Source organism: Chiroxiphia lanceolata, chromosome 12 (assembly GCF_009829145.1).
Source record: "Chiroxiphia lanceolata isolate bChiLan1 chromosome 12, bChiLan1.pri, whole genome shotgun sequence".
NCBI classification, from domain to species: Eukaryota; Metazoa; Chordata; class Aves; order Passeriformes; family Pipridae; genus Chiroxiphia; species Chiroxiphia lanceolata.
The window spans coordinates 18,563,999-18,573,345 of NC_045648.1; positions in this window are offsets into that span (position 1 = coordinate 18,563,999).

Below are 9,347 nucleotides of genomic sequence, written 5' to 3' on the forward strand. Positions count from 1 at the left end.
TATTTCCAGTATGGGATTAAAAGTTTCTCATAATTTCACTCTACTTGAAAATCTACAATATGCTTTATTTTCTGAAAAAGTATCTAGAAATCTATTTTTCTGAGGTTCATACAGCCTTCACCTATTTGCCAATATTTGCTTTGGCTCAAACTGAAGTCGAGCAGGGAATTAATTCTGTGATAGCCAGACAGAGTTGTGATAGAGTTTTACCATCTGAGTGCAGCACAGGACAGCCTGATGTACAGCTTCCAGAACAACCATTGGCAGTGGTTACAATTTAGTGCTGTAAAAGGAAAATATGTTCATGTTGATGTTCCAAAGTGAATCTATTCCATTTTATTAAACCGCCATGTGTTTACAGGGGAAAAACTTAGTTTGGAGAAGCAGTTCTTTCCCCTTTTAATATTCCATTTATTTCACTTTTCCCAACCCATTTTCAACTAGAATACTGGAAACTGTTCAAATCTGTCCTGATCAACCCTATGTTTCTATCTTACACATGCTAATAAATGCTCAAAATAAGAAGGGCTTTTTAGGATTCAGTGGGTTACCCAAAGTACACTTCTGCTCCTTCTGGGCCCTTTAACCATCCCTAGAGATCCAAATGGCCTCAGTGTTTGTCACAGCCCAGACCCCTGTACTCACTCAGACCCCTCAACTGTGCACATGAACTCCAGGGGCCACACAGGTGAAAGGGTCCCCAGTTCCGTGGAGGAACAAGTCCAACAACCACTGGAAGCTCCCTACTCTGCACTGGCTGCATGGGATCATTCCTAACCCATCTGGCACTTCGGGATGATGCCTCCTGATTGCATGTCCTGGCAAGTCCTGCTCTGACTAACTTTGCAAGGGTAGCTTTTGGGTCTCTTGGAAACTCGGCAGAGCCGCTTCTCCTCAGGAGGAGATCATGTGGCACGTCAGGCAGTGTCACAGACTGTGTTTTCCTCTGCACATCCCATGTTGGCTCTGGTATCTGGGATCCATCTGCCACTCTCACAGTGAAGGCAACTGCTTGGCAGGCTGCTACAATGCTCTTCACATTGCTTTGATCTTAGTCTTTGGCGTTCCTGATTTAGCTGTCGATTGACTGGGGCTTCTTCTGCAGAACATGGTAAGAAACGTTGGGAAAACACCCTGCCAATGACATAACCACCTACCATTTCAAGTGGGTTTAGTCAATGCTGCCTTACTGAACAGCCTGCAAATATCCCCAGTTCCCTCCACAGGGAAACTCTTGTAACACGTGTAATTGTAGAGCAGGACCCCTGAATGACAGAGGTGGAGATGGGAGACTCACACTGAAGACTTTCCAGCCACACGCTAGCAAAGAGTTAAAAAAGAACCTCTCTGAACACACAAGGTGGGTAACCAGTGGGAGAAAAAAGCACATGATCAGCTCTGAGCTACAGAGAAGGTACAAAGGCCAAGAGGAAAGACTGAACATAATCTCCAGACTGGCTTCTGTGGGGGAGTTCAAAACTCCACCCATATCAGCAGGCACCTGGGCACCTTTAAAACACAGGCTCAGTGTCTTTCACTGGCTCATCTCAATCAGCCTGTGGTTCTTGGCTAGTTTTCAGTCATCAGGTTTTTCACAGCTCTGCTGTTGCTGCTCAGTGGTTTACATTAATCCTTCACAGCCACCAGCCATCCCCTGCCACCCTCTCCTGGCACTCTCCCCAATAAACCTTGGAAGTGTTGTAAGGCAGGAGTGGGAGATGATCCTGTGGGGCTTTCTGTTGTCTGCAGGGACAAGGCAGCAGGGCCAGAGTTCTGTGGTGTGCCAGGCTCACTAAGGCACGTGGCCTGTTCCCAGGGTGACAGCTGCCTGTGCCTCCACTGGGTTCTGCCCTTTGACAGCTCCTCTTCCCCAGGTTCACACAGAGAAACAGTTGGCTGGGAGGCAGCTATGAATATTTGACCAGGGGAGCAAACACTGAGGCAGCTGAATAGCACCTGCCCACAAGAAGTTCAGGAAAAGAGAAGCACAGATGCATCCTCCAGCAGAGAAAACACACATTTCAGCAACCTGAGAACTAATACAACCCATGGAGGCTGCAGTGAAAATTCTCTAGTATAGCTGATAATCTCTTCATCTTATTTGAGTGGGAAAGCCTTAAATTTCCTGATAAGCAGAAGGTGATTTCAACTCCACCTATTCCCTGCACAGCATCTCTTTGCCACAAGAGTGCATCCTTGCAGCTTGAACTGGGCACATCCCCTCTTACTGCAGCATCAAGGTAACAATACCTGAGTTGTCTTGTACCAGCTGCTTTTAGCATAGGTTCTGATAAGTAGTTATTTTCAAATGCTTGGTTTGATAAGATTGGTTTATAAGATCTGGTTTATAGCATCCCAAATCAATGGGATGGTAACAAAATGCCTTTTAACTAGATTTAAGATAGGCATTGTGTATTAGCACACTTACAAAACACTGCTAGAAAAACAGTATGCAAAGCCATACTGTATTTCTTTCTGGCCAGCTTTCTTAGGTTTCCTTGCCACACTACCCTTTTCCCTATCATGCTGACAAGAAAGGAATAACCACCCTAGTAGTTCAACCCACATTTCCTTACCAGGTACTGGCTATGTTCTTGTCAGCATACAAAAAAGGTTTTTTTGTAAATTAAACTTCTCAGCAGATAATCCCCAAGAATGTCTCTAGGAGTGGGAATGTAGGGGAATAGAAATAACACAAAATCTGAAGTGTACACTTGATATTACACAAAGTCTCATAAAACCAAGGCTTTGAGACTTGTGTGTAAACTGGGCAAAGGGAAAGCTGATGGAAACAGAAGTCTCCTTGGGTTCCCCCTTCTTAAAGGAGCTGTTACATCTTTTTGTGGATTTTGACTTTCCCAGCTGGGCTTGTTCTGTCCTGTGCTTGCCCTGCATAGCTGGGTACAGAGTTGGGAACCTGAAGAGAGTGTTGATCCCAGTACTTCTTACTTTGGTCAACGAACATTCCTGCTGAGACCCTATGAATTAACAGGAGCTGATCTCAGACAGGCTATTTCATTGCCACAGGCATCTTTCTGGAACTTCACTGCTGCCTTCCCAGAAACTACTCCCTCTGGGAATAATCTTGTACTTTATAGAAGTAGATGCATCACTTCTGGTATTTCCACAATTTCTCAATCACGGCTGTCCTTTAAAGAAGCCACTATAAATCCTTAGCAATCCCATTTCAGACACAAAGGCTCTACAGATTATACCCTTATCCCTGATAATTTTTCATGGACTGATAAACAGTTGCACTGTTTTGATTTACAGCCACCCTGCACTGTCAGACTCTTTGTGAGGTCTGACCACCTGATACTTTGGGAGATGGCTGGTCTAGAAGATGTGCCAAAGTGACAGGACCCAGACAGCTGGATCATCCCCCTGCTTTGTCAAAGGCCCTGCACGTGGGACCTCACAACTGCCACAGGAGGTCAAGCAAGTCACAGCCTGCTGGTGCCTCTGCTCCGTGTGCACCTGCCATCTGTCTCAGCTCTTCAGGCTGTGAGCTCTGCACGACAAGGGTTCTTCTTACAACAAACACATTCAAGATCACAGGTGTGGTTTCTGGGCACAACTGCAATACAACAGTGAGCACAAAAGCAGAGCTGAGCTGTTCTGCAAGACTGGCCCCAGCACCGGGCTGGTGAGGCCCAGGAAGTGCTGTCAGAAGGGCAGAATTCATGATGAATAAGATTGTTTATCTGAATGTCTAAAAGCAGATGAGTGTGCACATTACAGTCATTAAATTCACTTAAGAGGCAGACAACTAACATTATACACACTCTGTTGTGGATAAAGAACAGGCAGTGTAGTCACTGAAATGACCTAACTAATAGATATTGGAGTCTGTTCTAAGTTTCTCAATGACCTACAAGGATTTTTGTTTTCAACTTCTTAAAAGGGAAGGAAGAAAATTTTCTTGCAGAAGAAAGGAGGATTAAAGAGGGAAATGTCTTACCAATGGCCTTGGTTAAGCAGATGTATCTCAGAGAAAAATACATATTGTGATGAGTGGTGGTTATAAATATGGAACAGTCTGGGATGTGAAAACAGAGGAAGGATGTTGTGCAAAGTGGTGGCATTCCTACTGGCAAAAAGACAATAGTTTCTGGATAAAAAAAAAAAACAACAAAATAGGGCAACAGAGAACAGCACTTAAAAAAAAAAAACCACTACAAAAACCCCAAACCTCTCATAGGTTGTAGAGGCCACTAGTAGAAAATATGAACAAGAATCTGATCCCAAAATAGACAGATATAAATATGTCCCAAATCTCACATAAGCAACTGATTAGTAACAGCCCTGGACAGGCAGGGACTTGTCACCAGAAAAGAAAGTTAAACCTGAACATAAGGCTGGCCCTGGGCTGGAGAAGACAGTGGGGCAGCAGGCCTTAGGCTGGCCAGGAAAGGCCAAGGTGCAGTAGGTTTAATAAATGTTTTAACTGAGCATCTCAGCTAAAAAATCATGAAACTGTGGCTTTTCATTCATCAGCTGACAGGTTCTCCACCAGTAAAACAGCCAAAGCAGCCATGGAGGATGAGAAGGTACTCTAAGTTTAGAGGATTCTGATTAGGAAAAGCAGGATTTGGTGCATCTCAGCAATTAAGAATCAGCTGCTACAGTTGTACCTGCCAGTTACTGGGTTTGGACTTTCAGGAATTTTCTTCCACTTTGAAAGCTTTGAAAGTATCTTAATCAATGTATGCCAATGACTCAAATACCATTTATGTAACTAAACCTACCCTCACTACACAGTCTGTACACTGCCTGATGAACTGCCACATCCTCCTAAATACTGCTTTTCTGTCACACAGTAAAAGAACAGGCTATGTCCTGGACCTGGTGCTCTTTGCAGTTTTACCTTTTACTGCAGAATAAACTCTGAGAGTTATTTATTTAAACAGCAACTTCAATGAGCAAGAAAAAGGCCGAAGCACCTACACAAGAAATTAAATCATGCAGCTCTTGGCTTCCATTTGACTGTTCTAAGTGTGGTCTCTCAGTGCCAGGACACTACAAACATTAGACAGACTCATTTTTCTTTACTTTTATCTCACATCACTAACAAATCAGCTAATTCAGAACAACTTCTGGTTGTGTGCCTGAACAAACACTCTCAAATGGAAAGTTCACAGCACCACTGAAGCCAGTCCCTTTGTTTCAAAGAAAACTTCCCTACTACAAGAAAACACGAAGCAGCACAGTTATGTTCTCCCAGCATCTTACCAGGCATTGTTTACCATCTCTCTTCAAGAATTTCAGGCAATAGGTCAGATCTTGCTTTCAGGTTATGGGATTAGCAGGGGATCAAATTCATCACAGGTGAAAACACAGCTATGACAACCAGGTCAATGGATTGTGCCCATATCTGCCTTTGGAGGTCCAAACACGAGTAAAATTGTTTGCAAAGTATTGCCTTAGTTCTCCTATACTTCTAAGAAGCTGAAGCATAGTCTGCTAAGCTATTTTCCACAATTTACAGTGCCCTACCTGTGGGAGAAAATGGCATCCAAACAGAAGGATAGGTGTCATTTTTCTACTCTCCTCTGGGCTCCAAACAGGTCTGAGAAGAGCTTGACCAGTCCCACTCACGTTCTGCAATATTGCTTGTTTGTGAGCAAACACTGCAACAGGCAGGCAAAGGACATTGGTGTGTGAAAGGGGGACACCCAGCAACAGGCAGGCAAAGGACATTGGTGTGTGAAAGGGGGACCACTGTGGGCTGTTCCTTGGTCTTGGCATCCTGCAACACCATTCTATTGCAACAACAGAATTTGGTTTTATAGCTGCTGCCAAGAAGCTCTGAGCTGCCCCTGACACTGGACAGTGGAACTGGCACAAACTCTGGCAGTGACATTACCTGTGGAAATGTCAGCTGGAAACAGCTCCTGGTTTTCTGCGTCTCTGTGCTGGGGGAGGAAACTGAGGACATCACATTTGACTATTCTGGGCTTGGCCAAATGGACAGATGATGGGACAAAGCATCAGGTTTTTGCCAGTGCCACTGCCAATCCACACAGAGCAGCTGGGTGTCTGGGGCAGTGATTCCCGGGCTTTCCCTTGGCAGGACAGCTCTGTCCCAGCACTCTGCTGGCCTTTTGTGCACAGGGAAACCCTTGGGACAGGTCTGGAGACCTTTGTATCAACTGTCACCTCCCTGCTTCCCTGGTTTCCAGGAGAGCCAAGGAAGACAAATCACTCGTGGGTCAAGATCTGTAGCCAAACAATACAGAAAGACAGAATTTGTCCACCTTGTCCAGGCTACCTCTATCAGTAACTGCTGCTGGTATCTTTTATATCCAGGTGGATAAGGAATGACCCAGCAGCAGGGAGAGCTCAGAACCTGGTTTTAACTTGCAATGCAGGTTTAAGAGACTGCCCAGTCCTCCTCCAACCCCTGCAGCAGGTGCTTAAAGCAGACAGCAAGTGATGAGTCATAGCACTAAGAGCAGAAGAATTGTATTCATTATTTACCAGTCTCTGGGGCTCCTGTGCTGCTTGGAGACAGCCCACATCTCCCATCAATCATTTAACATGTTCCAGTTCAGAGCAGTTACAGCTCAGAGCACGGACCTTCTCTGGAAGAATCTCTCAGTTAATGCAGCACAACCTCCCCCAAGTCTCGGGTACCTTCACCAGCCCTAAAACTTCTTGGCAATGGTTCATCTCTTCCTCACTTGAAAAATTAATATGGTGTTCACAGAAGGTGCTGAAGTGCCAGCACTCAGAACTGCAGCCTGATGTTCCCCTGCAGAGCAGGAACCACCCCAGCACCAGGAGACTGTGTGGTGTGACACTGACCTGATGACCCTTTTTCCCAGGGGCAGTCTTTGGAGATCAGTTAGTTACATTTACAAACTCATTCATTTCTCACCTTCTAGCTGAGAACATGTGAGGTCCAGCCATACAGAGCTGGACTGAGTACCCCTCTGGCCCCAGTATCCTGGCTCTCCCAGTGACCAACTAGATGCACAGGGAAGGAAGGAAGAGGGGAAGTACCAGTCCCAAACACCCTCCTATCGATCCCAGCTCAGAGGCTTCCTGGGTTTGAGGTATTTAGTTGTCCTAGATAGTATGAATCTCTTCCACAGACTTGTTCATGGAAGTCTTTGGTATCTGCAATCCTACAGCAGTAATCCCACAGTTTATCCACATGTTGCAAAAACCCTCACTCCCTTTTCCCTGTTGTGCACCTCCCACATGCTACTGGACCAGAGAAGATGCTGATTCTTATTGCCTCATCTGCCAATGACCTACCACAGGATTACAGGACAGAAACACAGCGTATCTCTGCAACTCTGCTTTACCTGGTCCAGAACAGGAGTTCAGACAAGCAGGCTGCTCTGGAGGTGGCTGGACATCCCTGGGTGAAGAGCTCTGTAAGGTGCATTCTTGCTGTGAGGTAGACGATGGTTACAGCCCAACAGACAGGCAAGCACGAGGTCAAACCACCAGGACATTCAATGGTAACTTTGCATCACAGCTAATCCTGAACAAACACAAAACACACCCTCAGAAATGGGCCTGGAGCTCCTTTCTGATCCTCTGTGTTGATCCAAGAGTAACTGTAACACAGCAGCGCTCCTATGCCAGGATCATCCCTCAGGGAAACACGAAAAACCCTCTTGTGTCCCCATTCAGCATTTCTGGAGGGAAGCTGTACACTGAATATTTACAGTGGCAGCTTAAGAAGCAGTGCAAGATGGAAAGGATTTAGAAGTACTCAAAATTAAAGGCAGCTGGAGAAAAATTTCTGTTAAATGTTTTCCAAACGCAAACAAGGTTTCCTGTGAAATGTTTTGAGTTTTCACTGCAAACCAGAGTTGCCTGAGGCAAAATTGTAAATATGAGATTTCAGAGTGTTTTCCCTTTCCATTTTTGACAGAAATGTGACTGAATTCATAGAAAGCTTTTTTTTTTAAAGTTAAGTAAATCTTTGGCAAAACTAATCTTTCCTAAAACAACTCTTCTTAAAAATCTTTAACACATGCAAATGCAAACAGGTGACAAAAGAGAGAGACAAATAAAAGTGAAATTTTTGGCATCGAGAAGACTTGGTGAGTTCAAGAGAATATGGAAAATTAAATGGCAGAGAGAAGGAAATTGGAAGAATTTTCAAGGTAAAATCCTATAGGAGATCCAATGTCATCCACCAGATTTCAAAGGGACATCTCTGTGACTGAGCATCTTGGCACTGATTTATGTTTACAAGTAAAGTAGCTGTTGCTCTGTCTCCTGGTGTGATTCCAAATTGCTTAAATTGGAAAGCTTTCATTGGTTAAGTTTTATCCAGCCAGGGCAGAGCAAGCTGACAGAGAGTGTAGTGGACAAAGCCAAAGTCCTTTAGTCTGCATGAGAACCAGGGAATACATACTTTGTAGGCTGTGACTTCGGAAGAGTTGTCTCAAAAAAAGACAAACATGGAATACCCCCACAGAAATACTGAGTATTTCACAACCACAGCAAGCCTCAACAGCTATTTCCTTAACTCATTTCTACCACAAAACACAGCAATGCACTTCAGACAACACCACGGGTTGGTGTTTGCCTGGACCAAGTCTGTTAACCCGAGTTTAAGCACTAACAAGTGTTACTACATGTGCCAACTTTCTACTCAAGTATTTTAAAGAATTCTTGGGATGCTGGCCTGTATCTTTTGGAATACATTATGAAAAGGCAGCATTTTTCTGAGAGCTTTGCCATATTTCTCCACACTACCAATCGTGACAGGAACTTTCAGTTGTCTCCCAGACTTTTTCACCACTTATTTACGTGCAGCTATTCTTAAGTCAGTGCATTCTTCATGATTACACAGGAGACAGGCTGGCAAATATCCTCTCTGAAGTCATCAGGAGCAGTGACTGTGCTCCTAATGCAACATGACAGCTCTTCGCTCAGCGACTTTGCAAAAGAAGCTCTGGTATTTAGAACTGTTATTTTTATTTTTATTTTGAGCTTACACAGTAAGAGATTAAGCCTGAATTGTCCTCAGGCTAAATGAACACAAAGGCTTTGTGCAGTTAGAGTATATGAAACCTTGTTTGGTTCTGTTTTCCTCTGGGTGGAGTGGGAATGACACCTACCAGCCAATGGAATCCAGCTTGAGCAAGGTAAAATCTCTCAAGGTTTTAACCAACTTTAAATTATAAATATACAGAGGACAGAATCATAGATTCAGAGGATAGTTTGGGTTGGAAGGGACCTTAAAGATCATCTAGATCCAACCCCCTGCCATGGGCAGGGACACCTTCCACTAGACCAGGTTGTTCCAAGCCTCATCCAACCTGGCCTTGAACAGTTCCAGGGATGGGGCAGCCACAGCTTTTTTTATTCAAACCATG